At 44.5% G+C, this 14,976-nt stretch overlaps 1 protein-coding gene and 1 pseudogene across 1 annotated transcript in view; one reads left to right on the forward strand and one right to left on the reverse strand.

Annotated features, from left to right (window-relative positions):
* The window catches only part of LOC130298050 (zinc finger protein ZFP2-like), a 308,006-nt pseudogene that overhangs the window by 110,761 nt on the left and 182,269 nt on the right, over nucleotides 1–14,976 (reverse strand).
* The window catches only part of LOC130298049 (uncharacterized), a 40,891-nt gene continuing 28,321 nt past the window's right edge, over nucleotides 2,407–14,976 (forward strand). Inside the window, exon 1 of the mRNA XM_056550935.1 lies at nucleotides 2,407–3,140. The gene's annotated coding sequence lies outside the window, so the exon portion shown is untranslated. The remainder of the gene's footprint in view (nucleotides 3,141–14,976) is intronic.

The raw sequence follows: 14,976 nt of genomic DNA on the forward strand, positions 1-14,976 counted from the left end.
CTTAAAGCGACAGTGGTCAGATTGTCAACTCCCCGTGTCAACCCCATATATTCCGTGATCAGGACTGGTTAATGCTGCAGAGACTGGAGCGATCCCGGTGTGGCGGTACTCCGGCTGTGAAGGAGATTGCTAGGACATATGCAAACATCCAGTTGTGCTAACTAGCTAGGGTGACAAGGGGTTAAGGAGTCACTTCAATAACTATGAAAAAACATACAATCAAAATGATAGAAATGTAGATGGGGGGGGCCCCCAACAATGGTGGAAATGTAGATGGGGGGCCCCCAACAATGGTGGAAATGTAGATGGGGGTACTCAACAATGGTGGAATTGTAGATGGGGGGGGGGGGGCCAACAATGGTGGAAATGTAGATGGGGGGGCAACAATGGTGGAAATGTAGATGGGGGGGCCAACAATGGTGGAAATGTAGATGGGGGGCCCACAATGGTGGAAATGTAGATGGGGGGACAACAATGGTGGAAATGTAGATGGGAGGGCCAACAATGGTGGAAATGTAGATGGGAGGGCCAACAATGGTGGAAATGTAGATGGGAGGGCCAACAATGGTGGAAATGTAGATGGGAGGGCCAACAATGGTGGAAATGTAGATGGGAGGGCCAACAATGGTGGAAATGTAGATGGGGGGGCCCCACAATGGTGGAAATGTAGATGGGGACAACAATGGTGGAAATGTAGATGGGGACAACAATGGTGGAAATGTAGATGGGGACAACAATGGTGGAAATGTGGATGGGTCACCTCACCTCTCCGGTCAGCAGGTGGAGGATCTTCAAGGAGAAGTGTAATATTCTCTTAGCCATCTCATTTCTGTCCTTGTCCATCTTTGGGGGTTATTCAGCAGAAGAGGAGAAACCTGAATCACAGAACCAGCGACACAATGTAACAAACTTCTTCTTTAATGCAATCTTCTTAACACTTGGGTGACACACTGTACCAAACCTCCTCCTCATGTAATCTCCTTACTACTGGGGTGACACACTGTAACAAACCTCCTCCTCATGTAATCTCCTTACTACTTGGGTGACACACTGTACCAAACCTCCTCCTCGTGTAATCTCCTTACTACTGGGAGGGGGGGGGGGGGGGCACACTGTAACAAACCTCCTCCTCATGTAATCTCCTTACTACTGGGGTGACACACTGTAACAAACCTCCTCCTCATGTAATCTCCTTACTACTGGGGTGACACACTGTACCAAACCTCCTCCTCCTCATGTAATCTCCTTACTACTGGGGGGGGGGGGGCACACTGTAACAAACCACCTCCTAATGTAATCTCCTTACTACTGGGGGGGGGGGGGGGGGGAGACACTGTACCAGACCTCCTCCTCATGTAATCTCCTTACTACTGGGGTGACACACTGTAACAAACCTCCTCCTCATGTAATCTCCTCACTACTGGGGTGACACACTGTAACAAACCTCCTCCTCATGTAATCTCCTTACTACTGGGGTGACACACTGTAACAAACCTCCTCCTCATGTAATCTCCTTACTACTGGGGTGACACACTGTAACAACCCCCCTGCTTCATGTAATCTCCTTACTACTGGGGTGACACACTGTAACAAACCTCCTCCTCATGTAATCTCCTTACTACTGGGGCGACACACTAACAAACCTCCTCCTCATGTAATCTCACTACTGGGGTGACACACTGTAACAAACCTCCTTCTCATGTAATCTCCTCACTACTGGGGCGACACACTGTAACAAACCTCCTCCACATGTAATCTCCTTACTACTGGGGTGACACACTGTAACAAACCTCCTCCTCATGTAATCTCCTTACTACTGGGGTGACACACTGTAACAAACCTCCTCCTCATGTAATCTCCTCACTACTGGGGTGACACACTGTAACAAACCTCCTCCTCATGTAATCTCCTTACTACTGGGGTGACACACTGTAACAAACCTCCTCCTCATGTAATCTCCTTACTACTGGGGTGACACACTGTAACAAACCTCCTCCTCATGTAATCTCCTCACTACTGGGGTGACACACTGTAACAAACCTCCTCCTCATGTAATCTCCTCACTACTGGGGTGACACACTGTAACAAACCTCCTCCTCATATAATCTCCTTACTACTGGGGTGACACACTGTAACAAACCTCCTCCACATGTAATCTCCTTACTACTGGGGTGACACACTGTAACAAACCTCCTCCTTATGTAATCTCCTTACTACTGGGGTGACACACTGTAACAAACCTCCTCCTTATGTAATCTCCTTACTACTGGGGTGACACACTGTAACAAACCTCCTCCTTATGTAATCTCCTTACTACTGGGGTGACACACTGTAACAAACCTCCTCCTCATGTAATCTCCTCACTACTGGGGCGACACACTGTAACAAACACGGTGACTGACCTTCTGACATGGGACGTCCTCTAGGAGCCCTATGATGATCTTGTACCATGTGATGTTGGCTCCATTGTTCTCTATCATATTACTGCACTATGGACTTTATATATCACCAGACTGGTAACTATGGAGTAATACACATGGAGTGAAGGTAAGATGGTCACATACCTGTGTAGCCCCATAGTGAGCCCCATTATTATAAGGGGAGACTGGAATGATCCATCAATCACCTCATCTATTTAAGGAAAGAACTTTTCCCGCCATTAGACCTCTGGCCAATCAGAACGCTGTTGGGGGGATGAAGTGTCTCTGGGCAGAAGATCACTGTTGCCGGGCAGAATCTGGACGTCCAATCAGAGGCCGGAATCATCTCTTCTCAGAACAGCTGTTACCGGGCAGAATAACTAAGGGAAAGAAACAACCTGTGGAGATAGAGGAGCTCCTCAGCAAACTCTAGTCTGACTAGGCCAGCTCCTCCCTTGGTTTATAAGGGAGCAATTTGGAGGAGTCCTATAGGTCACCCACAAGTCACCTGATCACTGTCACCTTCCCAGGTTACATAGCTTAACAACAGGACTTAAAGGTATAGGCACTTAAATACAGTGTAAGCTCTTGTGTCTCCTGAACACGTGTTCGGCTCTGCTGTGCGGTGGTGTGGTGTCAGGTTACTACAGCTCAGGAATATCTTCTCACTCCTGCAGCTGTTGTCATCGCTCTGAGACATCACACGGACACAGACGTAAGGTAATGTATAGTATTATAGGGGATATAGTGAATATAATGTATAGTATTATAGAGGATATAGTATATAATGTATAGTATTATAGAGGATATAGTATATATAATGTATAGTATTATAGAGGATATAGTGTATATATAATGTATAGTATAATAGAGGAAATAGTGTATATAATGTATAGTATTATAGAGGATATAGTGTATATATAATATATAGTATTATAGAGGATATAGTGTATATATAATATATAGTATTATAGAGGATATAGTATATATATATAATGTATAGTATTATAGAGGATATAGTATATATATATATATATATAATGTATAGTATTATAGAGGATATAGTGTATATATAATATATAGTATTATAGAGGATATAGTGTATATATAATATATAGTATTATAGAGGATATAGTATATATATATAATGTATAGTATTATAGAGGATATAGTATATATATATATATAATGTATAGTATTATAGGGGATATAGTATATATAATGTATAGTATTATAGAGGATATAGTGTATATATAATGTATAGTATTATAGAGGATATAGTGTATATATAATGTATAGTATTATAGAGGATATCGTGTATATATAATGTATAGTATTAGAGGATATCGTGTATATATAATGTATAGTATTATAGAGGATATAGTGTATATAATGTATAGTATTATAGAGGATATAGAGTATATATAATGTATAGTATTATAGAGGATATCGTGTATATATAATGTATAGTATTAGAGGATATCGTGTATATATAATGTATAGTATTATAGAGGATATAGTGTATATATAATGTATAGTATTATAGAGGATATAGAGTATATATAATGTATAGTATTATAGAGGATATAGTGTATATATAATGTATAGTATTATAGAGGATATAGTGTATATATAATGAATAGTATTATAGAGGATATAGTGTATATATAATGTATAGTATTATAGAGGATATAGAGTATATATAATGTATAGTATTATAGGGGATATAGTGTATATATAATGTATAGTATTATAGAGGATATCGTGTATATATAATGTATAGTATTAGAGGATATCGTGTATATATAATGTATAGTATTATAGAGGATATAGTGTATATAATGTATAGTATTATAGAGGATATAGTGTATATAATGTATAGTATTATAGAGGATATAGTGTATATATAATGTATAGTATTATAGAGGATATAGTATATATAATGTATAGTATTATAGAGGATATAGTGTATATATAATGTATAGTATTATAGAGGATATAGTGTATATATAATGTATAGTATTATAGAGGATATAGTGTATATATAATGAATAGTATTATAGAGGATATAGTGTATATATAATGTATAGTATTATAGAGGATATAGAGTATATATAATGTATAGTATTATAGGGGATATAGTGTATATATAATGTATAGTATTATAGGGGATATAGTGTATATATAATGTATAGTATTATAGAGGATATAGTGTATATATAATGTATAGTATTATAGAGGATATAGTGTATATATAATGTATAGTATTATAGAGGATATAGTATATATAATGTATAGTATTATAGAGGATATAGTAAATAATGTATAGTATTATAGAGGATATAGTGTATATATAATGTATAGTATTATAGGGGATATAGTGTATATATAATGTATAGTATTATAGAGGATATAGTATATATAATGTATAGTATTATAGAGGATATAGTGTATATATAATGTATAGTATTATAGAGGATATAGTATATATAATGTATAGTATTATAGAGGATATAGTGTATATATAATGTATAGTATTATAGAGGATATAGTATATATAATGTATAGTATTATAGAGGATATAGTGTATATATAATGTATAGTATTATAGAGGATATAGTATATATAATGTATAGTATTATAGAGGATATAGTGTATATATAATGTATAGTATTATAGAGGATATAGTATATATAATGTATAGTATTATAGAGGATATAGTATATATAATGTATAGTATTATAGAGAATATAGTGTATATATAATGTATAGAGGGTGTAGTGTATATAATGTATAGTATTGTGGTAGCCTATAGGGGTGATGATGAATAGGGTGTTGCGGAGTGGTAGTGTAGGGTATAGGATTAACCCTTGATTGTCGTGACGCCAGGGTGCGGGCTTCCTCAATGCAATAGTCCTACCGCCACCCGTCCCACAAACGATAGGGAGGAATAAAGGATTGTCCACAGCAGAGGTTGTAGTAAACCAAGAATAACTTTACTGCAGATTTTATGCAGGTGCAGAATACAGACAGTCTTTTGTAAGAGGACCGTGGTGCCGGCTCCTCACAGGTTTGCTGGGACTTTGTATTAGGATGAGCTTGGATTTTGCTAGTTACTGTGTCACTGGATTTAGGGGTAATTTGGGTCCAGTAGTCACACAGGATTTGTAGGTTTTGAGCTGGATTCACTCCCGTTTTGTGGCTGCTGAGGAATAGAAATCCCTGTATTCAGATCAAAATCGTGTATCAGACTAGAAATTAAATCACCGAAAAAACACTAAGACTTAACCTTTAATATGTATAAAACGACAAAAAGAAGAAAAGCAATTTGATAATAATCAAGACTTGTTCCTGTGCTCATGTACCTTACCCCCGATCGGGGTCTGAGCCACAGACAAGTACTCAAGATACGTCTACAAGACCAGTCCAGATAATACTAAAGCAGAAAAATTATAATTTACACTTACAGGTAATAGTGATCATCATCCAAAAAATAAAAAACTTGATACAGTCACCTAACTAAGGGTAAGTGTGAGGTGAGGATAAGAAGGGGAAGGGCCTAGGGGGGGGATATGGTTGGCCAAAATTTGATAGTAGGCCACTAACCTAAAGTCCCTTTCACTAGAACCTACCCCTAGGCGGAGTTTACTCCCTGATAAGGGCGGCCCCGCTCTGGAACCTAACCCTAACCTCTTCCTATATACCCTGTGATAAGAGGTATAGAGGATAGGGACTCTCTATCTCACTGGGGTGCCCTGAGTAACTAGGGGATAGGGAGAGAGAACCCTACTAATAATCAAAATAGAATAGGTGCATGAATGGATCACCCTATGAAATGTATTGGTGGAGCTTCTATTGGACCCAAAGTAGTCAAGGAAAAACCATAAGGTAGATATATGGTGTGAGGAGTCCTGTATTTAATCAGGATAAGTATTATATACTCAACCGACCACCAGGATATATACACCCCATATAATAGGATTTAAAAAGGTAGACAAGCAATATATCCAAAGATAGTAAATACAGTAGTCGTGGCTTAATAAACCATATTATTCTTATTATTAAACAATGTTACTCATAGTAATAGTTTCAGATGTCAATATACGTCCCTATAGCTAGAACTCCACTAATAGAAAAACCTATACCTAGGTAATGAACAACCTAGAGCCCTGGCTAGATTGCCAGGTTACTGACTACACTTTGAGTGCAAACTCAAAATAAATGGTGACTACATTAAATAATCTTGAAAAAGGAGATACTTATCAAGACAATAAGGACCAGTCCGTAGAAAGGATGTCAAAACTGGACAGTTGTAAATAGTCCCAACGCGTTTCACGCCCCCCAGTTCATCAGGGGACAGTCTGGGGGCCAGATGTAAACAGAAGACAATCCTTTGATGTCCAGATGATGACGAGCAGTGCAGATGGAAACAAACTGCTGGTGACCATGTGACTATATGCAATGGCTATCTGGTTGCTTAGGGAACGGGAGACGCTCTGATATGGCTATCTGGTTGCTTAGGGAACGGGAGACGCTCTGATATGGCTATCTGGTTGCTTAGGGAACGGGGGACGCTCTGATATGGCTATCTGGTTGGTTAGGGAACGGGGGACGCTCTGATATGGCTATCTGGTTGCTTAGGGAACGGGGGACGCTCTGATATGGCTATCTGGTTGCTTAGGGAACAGGGTACGCTCTGATATGGCTATCTGGTTGGTTAGGGAACGGGGGACGCTCTGATATGGCTATCTGGTTGCTTAGGGAACAGGGGATGCTCTCATATGGCTATCTGGTTGCTTAGGGAACGGGGGACGCTCTGATATGGCTATCTGGTTGCTTAGGGAACGTGGGACGCTCTGATATGGCTATCTGGTTGCTTAGGGAACGGGGGACGCTCTGATATAGCTATCTGGTTGCTTAGGGAACGGGGGACGCTCTGATATGGCTATCTGGTTGCTTAGGGAACAGGGGATGCTCTCATATGGCTATCTGGTTGCTTAGGGAACGGGGGACGCTCTGATATGGCTATCTGGTTGCTTAGGGAACAGGGGATGCTCTCATATGGCTATCTGGTTGCTTAGGGAACGGGGGACGCTCTGATATGGCTATCTGGTTGCTTAGGGAACAGGGGACGCTCTGATATGGCTATCTGGTTGCTTAGGGAACGGGGGACGCTCTGATATGGCTATCTGGTTGCTTAGGGAACAGGGGATGCTCTCATATGGCTATCTGGTTGCTTAGGGAACGGGGGACGCTCTGATATGGCTATCTGGTTGCTTAGGGAACGGGGGACGCTCTGATATGGCTATCTGGTTGCTTAGGGAACGGGGGACGCTCTGATATGGCTATCTGGTTGCTTAGGGAACGGGGGACGCTCTGATATGGCTATCTGGTTGCTTAGGGAACAGGGGACGCTCTGATATGGCTATCTGGTTGCTTAGGGAACAGGGGCCACTCTGATATGGCTATCTGGTTGCTTAGAGAACGGGGGACGCTCTGATATGGCTATCTGGTTGCTTAGGGAACGGGGGATGCTCTCATATGGCTATCTGGTTGCTTAGGGAACGGGGGACGCTCTGATATGGCTATCTGGTTGCTTAGGGAACAGGGGATGCTCTCATATGGCTATCTGGTTGCTTAGGGAACGGGGGACGCTCTGATATGGCTATCTGGTTGCTTAGGGAACAGGTGACGTCTTCTCTATAGTGATTAGAATACACAATGATATCAGTGACTACAGGTGACGTCTTCTCTATAGTGGGGAGAATACACAATGATATCAGTGACTACATGTGACGTCTTCTCTATAGTAAGGAGAATACACAATGATATCAGTGACTACAGGTGACGTCTTCTCTATAGTGAGGAGAATACACAATGATATCAGTGATTACAGGTGACGTCTTCTCTATAGTGAGGAGAATACACAATGATATCAGTGACTACAGGTGACGTCTTCGCTATAGTGAGGAGAATGTACAATGATATCAGTGATTATAGGTGACGTCTTCTCTATAGTGAGGAGAATACACAATGATATCAGTGACTACAGGTGACGTCTTCTCTATAGTGAGGAGAATACACAATGATATCAGTGATTACAGGTGACGTCTTCTCTATAGTGAGGAGAATACACAATGATATCAGTGGTTACAGGTGACGTCTTCTCTATAATGAGGAGAATACACAATGATATCAGTGATTACAGGTGACGTCTTCTCTATAGTGAGGAGAATACGCAATGATATCAGTGACTACAGGTGACGTATTCTCTATAGTGAGGAGAATACACAATGATATCAGTGACTACAGGTGACGTCTTCTCTATAGTGGGGAGAATACACAATGATATCAGTGACTACAGGTGACGTCTTCTCTATAGTGAGGAGAATACACAATGATATCAGTGATTACAGGTGACGTCTTCTCTATAGTGAGGAGAATGTACAATGATATCAGTGACTACAGGTGACGTCTTCTCTATAGTTTTCCCTTATCTAATTCAGATGGTACATACCACCAGGTCCAGCTAAAACTTCTCTCTGCAGAATGTGACGCCCAGACATCTCCTCACTATGTCAGCGGATTCAGATCCTCTATATGAAAACAAGTATTATTATAATACTGCCAAACACTGTATCCTTCGAATATAATACTGGCTCACACCCTCTGAATATAATTCTGTCACAGTGTACCCACTGAATATACAACACAACACACTGTACCCTCTGAATATAATACTGTCACACACCGTACCCTCTGAATATAATACTGCCACACACTGCACCCTCTGAATATAATACTACCACACACTGCGCTCTCTAAATATAATACTACCACACACTGTGCCCTCTGAATATAATACTACCACACACTGTGCCCTCTGAATATAATACTAACACACACTGTGCCCTCTGAATATAATACTACCACACACTGTGTCCTCTAAATATAATACTACCACACACTGTGCCCTCTAAATATAATACTACCACACACATTAATTTATTTATCAATGATATAGAGGATGGCATTAACAGCTCTGTTTCTATCTTTGCAGATGACAGCAAGCTTTGTAGGACGGTACAGTCTATAGAGGATGTGTATATAGAGGATGTGTATAGGTTACAAGATGACTTGGATAGACTAAGTGTCTGGGCATCCACTTGGCAAATGAGGTTCAATGTGGATAAATGTAAAGTTCTGCATCTGGGTACTAATAACCTGCAGCATCGTATGTCTTAGGGGGGCTGTGTATATAGAGGGGGGGCTGTGTATATAGAGGGGGGCTGTGTATATAGAGGGGGGCTGTGTATATATAGAGGGGGGCTGTGTATACTAATAACCTGCAGCATCGTATGTCTTAGGGGGGATTAAACAGGCAGAGTCACTGGTAGAGAAGGATCTGGGTGACTTGTAGATCACAGACTACAGAATAGCACAATGTCAGGCTGCTGCTTCCAAGGCCGGCAGGATATTGTCATGTATAAAAAGAGGCCTGGACTCAAGGGACAGGGACATAATACTCCCCCTTTATAAAGCATTGGTACGGCCTCACCTGGAATATGCTGTTCAGTTTTGGTCGCCTGTACATAAAAGGGACACTACGGAGCTGGAAAAGGATGCAGAGACGGGCGACTAAACTAATATGGGGCATGGAACATCTTAGCTATGAGGAGCGATTAAAGGAGTTACAATTGTTTAGTCTTGAGAAGAGACGTTTAAGGGGGGATATGATAAACGTATATAAGTATATAAATGGCCCATACAAAAAATATGGAGAAAAACTGTTCCAGGTTAAACCGCCCCAAAGGACAAGGGGGCACTCCCTCCATCTGGAGAAGAAAAGGTTTAGTCTAAAGGGGCGACACGCCTTCTTTACCGTGAGGAATGTGAATTTATGGAACAGTCTACCTCAGGAACTGGTCACAGCAGGAAAAATTAACAGCTTTAAAACAGGATTAGATACATTCCTGGAACAAAATAACATTAATGCTTATGAAGAAATATAAAATCCCATCCCTTCCCCAATATCGCGCCGCACCCCTATCCCTTAATTCCCTGGTTGAACTTGATGGACATATGTCTTTTTTCGACCGTACTAACTATGTAACTATGTAACACTGTGCCCTCTAATTTTAATACTACCAAACACTGCACTCTCTGAATATAATACTACCACACACTGTGCCCTCTAAATGTAATACTACTAAACACTACACTCTCTGAATATAATACTAACACACTGTACTCTCTCAGGGATGTGGAATTCCTATCGCCCGACGCCCGGGACAAGCAGTTTGGGCGCCGGGCAGGTGAATTTGTCCGGCCCTTAGCCCGGCTTCGGGCAAGCAGGGCCGGACCTGACAAGTCGCCCGGACCTCTGCAGTCTGTATGGAGCGGGCACCCGACTCCTGCCCGCTCCATACTCTGCAGCCTGTGTCCTCGGAAGCAGAGCAGGGGAGATGAGAAGCTGTGTACAGTATTTGTCTTCTCTCCCCTGCTCTGCAGACGTGCGGGGGGAGATGAGGGGGGGGGTGGCTTCTTGCTCTGCAGACGTGGGGGGAAAGATGAGGGGGGTACCTTCTTGCTCCCCGTGCAGACCTGTGTCCTCTGCCTTCACTCCCCCCAGCTGTAGCTTCGGAGAGCTGAGGGGAGGAGGCACGTCTGCACGGGGAGATGCATGCGGAGCTCACAGGGGAGTATGGAGTGGGCTCCGGATTCCTGCCCGCTCCATACTCTGCAGCCCCCGGCTGTTCTCAGTAGCCGGGGGCCGCCGCTAATAGCCAGCATGCGGCGATCACCGCGGCTGGCTATTAACCCTTAAGATCGCCGCTGTCAAAGCTGACAGCGGCGTCTAAAGGGACATATGAATGGGGTGGATCGCCCCCCCGCAGCGCGATCGCAGGGGGGGAGATCCACTATAAAGGTAGCCGGAGGACTTACCTCTTCTTCCTACTGTCCCGGCTCTGTCATTGATAGATGACATATAGTGAGGAGAATACACAATGATATCAGTGATTACAGGTGACGTCTTCTCTATAGTGAGGAGAATACACAATGATATCAGTGACTACAGGTGACGTCTTCTCTATAGTGAGGAGAATACACAATGATATCAGTGACTACAGGTGACGTCTTCTCTATAGTGAGGAGAATACACAATGATATCAGTGATTACAGGTGACGTCTTCTCTATAGTGAGGAGAATACACAATGATATCAGTGATTACAGGTGACGTCTTCTCTATAGTGAGGAGAATACACAATGATATCAGTGATTACAGGTGACGTCTTCTCTATAGTGAGGAGAATACACAATGATATCAGTGACTACAGGTGACGTCTTCTCTATAGTGAGGAGAATGTACAATGATATCAGTGACTACAGGTGACGTCTTCTCTATAGTTTTCCCTTATCTAATTCAGATGGTACATACCACCAGGTCCAGCTAAAACTTCTCTCTGCAGAATGTGACGCCCAGACGTCTCCTCACTATGTCAGCGGATTCAGATACTCTATATGAAAACAAGTATTATTATAATACTGCCAAACACTGTATCCTTCAAATATAATACTGGCTCACACCCTCTGAATATAATTCTGACACACTGTACCCCCTGAATATACAACACAACACACTGTACTCTCAGGATTCGGCTGGCTGGAGGTGGATCCTCTGTGCCAGAGAGGGATTGGCGTGGACCGTGTGGTGGATCGGTTCTAAGTTGCTACTGGTATTCACCAGAGCCCGCCGCAAAGCGGGATGGTCTTGCAGCGGTGGTAGCAACCAGGTCGTATCCACCGGCAACGGCTCAACCTCTCTGACTGCTGAGATAAGCGCGGTACAAGGGAGTATACAAGAGCAAGGTCGGACGTAGCAGAAGGTCAGGGCAGGCAGCAAGGATCGTAGTCAGGGGCAACGGCAGGAGGTCTGGAACACAGGCTAGGGATACACAAGGAACGCTTTCACTGGCACAATGGCAACAAGATCCGGCAAGGGAGTGCAGGGGAAGTGAGGTATAAGTAGGGAAGTGCACAGGTGAAAGTACTGATTAAAACCTCATGCGTCAATCAGTGGCGCACCGGCCCTTTAAATCGCAAGGACCCGGCGCGCGCGCGCCCTAAGGAGCGGGGCCGCGCGCGCCGTGTCAGCACAGACGGGGAACGGGTCTGGTAAGCGAGTCGTGATGCGCATCGCGAGCGGGCGCGTCCCGCATCCTGGCTGGCAGCATTATCGCAGCGCACCCGGTCGGCAGGTCTGACCGGGGCGCTGCGAATAAGAGCACGCTGTGAGCGCTCCGGGGAGGAGCAGGGACCCGGAGCGCTCAGCGTAACATGTACCCTCTGAATATAATAATGCCACACACCGTACCCTCTGAATATAATACTGGCTCACACCCTCTGAATATAATTCTGACACACTGTACCCCCTGAATATACAACACAACACAACACACTGTACCCTCTGAATATAATACTGTCACACACCGTACCCTCTGAATATAATACTGCCACACACTGCACCCTCTGAATGTAATACTACCACACACTGCGCTCTCTAAATATAATACTACCACACACTGTGCCCTCTGAATATAATACTACCACACACTGTGCCCTCTGAATATAATACTAACACACACTGTGCCCTCTGAATATAATACTGTCACGATGCCGGCTGGCAGGAGGTGGATCCTCTGTGTCAGAGAGGGATTGGCGAGGACCGCGCTAGTGGACCGGTTCTAAGCCACTACAGGTTTTCACCAGAGCCCGCCGCAAAGCGGGATGGTCTTGCTGCGGCGGTAGTGACCAGGTCGTATCCACTAGCAACGGCTCACCTCTCTGACTGCTGAAGATAGGCGAGGTACAAGGGAGTAGGCAGAAGCAAGGTCGGACGTAGCAGAAGGTCGAGGCAGGCAGCAAGGATCGTAGTCAGGGGCAACGGCAGGAGGTCAGGAACACGGGCTAGGAACAGACAAGGGAACGCTTTCACTAGGCACTAAGGCAACAAGATCCGGCAAGGGAGTGCAGGGGAAGTGAGGTAATATAGGGAAGTGCACAGGTGATCACACTAATTGGTAATTGGGAAGATTGGGCCAGGCACCAACATTGGTGCACTGGCCCTTTAAATTGCAGAGACCCGGCGCGCGCGCGCCCTAGGGAGCGGGGCCGCGCGCGCCGGGACAGGACCGACGGAGAGCGAGTCAGGTACGGGGACCGGGGTGCGCATCGCGAGCGGGCGCCACCCGCATCGCGAATCGCATCCCGGCTGGAGGCGGTACCGCAGCGCACCCGGTCAGTGGATCTGACCGGGGCGCTGCAGCAACGAGGATGAGGCGAGCGCTCCGGGGAGGAACGGGGACCCGGAGCGCTCGGCGTAACAGTACCCCCCCCCTTGGGTCTCCCCCTCTTCTTGGGGCCAAAGAACCTGAGGAAAAAAAAGTCAATTTTTCCGTGATGAGGTCCGATGCACATTAGGAGGGGTTCTGTGCGGAAACGCATGAGACAGTCCAATCTTTCATTGTTAATACAATAGATGTAGAGGGGTCTGGCGAGACTGGTCACAGGGACGTAGAACCTGTTGATAAGAGAGGCCAAAAAAAATTTTCCTGCAGATCCGGAATCCAAGAAGACCATAGTAGAGAAGGAGAAGGTAGAGGCAGATATCCGCACAGGCACAGTAAGGCGTGGAGAAGCAGAGTTGACATCAAGAACTGTGTCACCTTTGTGCGGAGTCAGCGTACGTCTTTCCAGGCGGGGAGGACGGATAGGACAATCCTTCAGGAAGTGTTCGGTACCGGCATAGTACAGGCAAAGATTCTCCATGCGGCGTCGTGTCCTCTCTTGAGGTGTCAGGCGAGACCGGTCAACTTGCATAGCCTCCGCGGCGGGAAGCACAGGAACGGATTGCAGAGGACCAGAGGAGAGAGGAACCGGGGAGAAAAAACGCTTCATGCGAACAAAGTCCATATCCAGGCGGAGCTCCAGACGCCATCCGGAAGAACGCATGTCAATGCGAGTGGCAAGATGAATGAGTTCATGTAGGTCAGCAGGAGTCTCTCGTGCGGCCAGAACATCTTTAATGTTGCTGGATAGGCCTTTTTTAAAGGTCGTGCAGAGGGCCTCACTATTCCAGGACAACTCGTAAGCAAGAGCACGGAACTGAATGGCGTACTCGCCAACGGAAGAAACACCCTGGGCCAGGTTCAGAAGGGCAATCTCGGCAGAAGAAGCTCGGGCAGGCTCCTCGAAGACACCACGGACCTCAGCGAAGAAGGACTGGACTGTGGCTGTGGCAGAATCATTGCGGTCCCCATCAAATTTGTCCGGCAGGGACAAGCAGGGGTTAAGAACGGCCGGTTGCTGCGGAGGAGTTGCAGGAGCCGGCGGAGGAGATGGTTGTTGCAGCTGTAGCTGTGACTGAAGTTGCTGTATCTGCGGCAGCAGCTGCTGTATCTGTGACTGAAGACGCTGTGTCTCGGAGATCAAGTATGCCAGCTGTTGATCTCGTTGGGCGATCTTTACGCCAAATTTGTCCGGCAGGGACAAGCA

Source organism: Hyla sarda (genome assembly GCF_029499605.1).
Source record: "Hyla sarda isolate aHylSar1 chromosome 1 unlocalized genomic scaffold, aHylSar1.hap1 SUPER_1_unloc_19, whole genome shotgun sequence".
NCBI classification, from domain to species: domain Eukaryota; kingdom Metazoa; phylum Chordata; class Amphibia; order Anura; family Hylidae; genus Hyla; species Hyla sarda.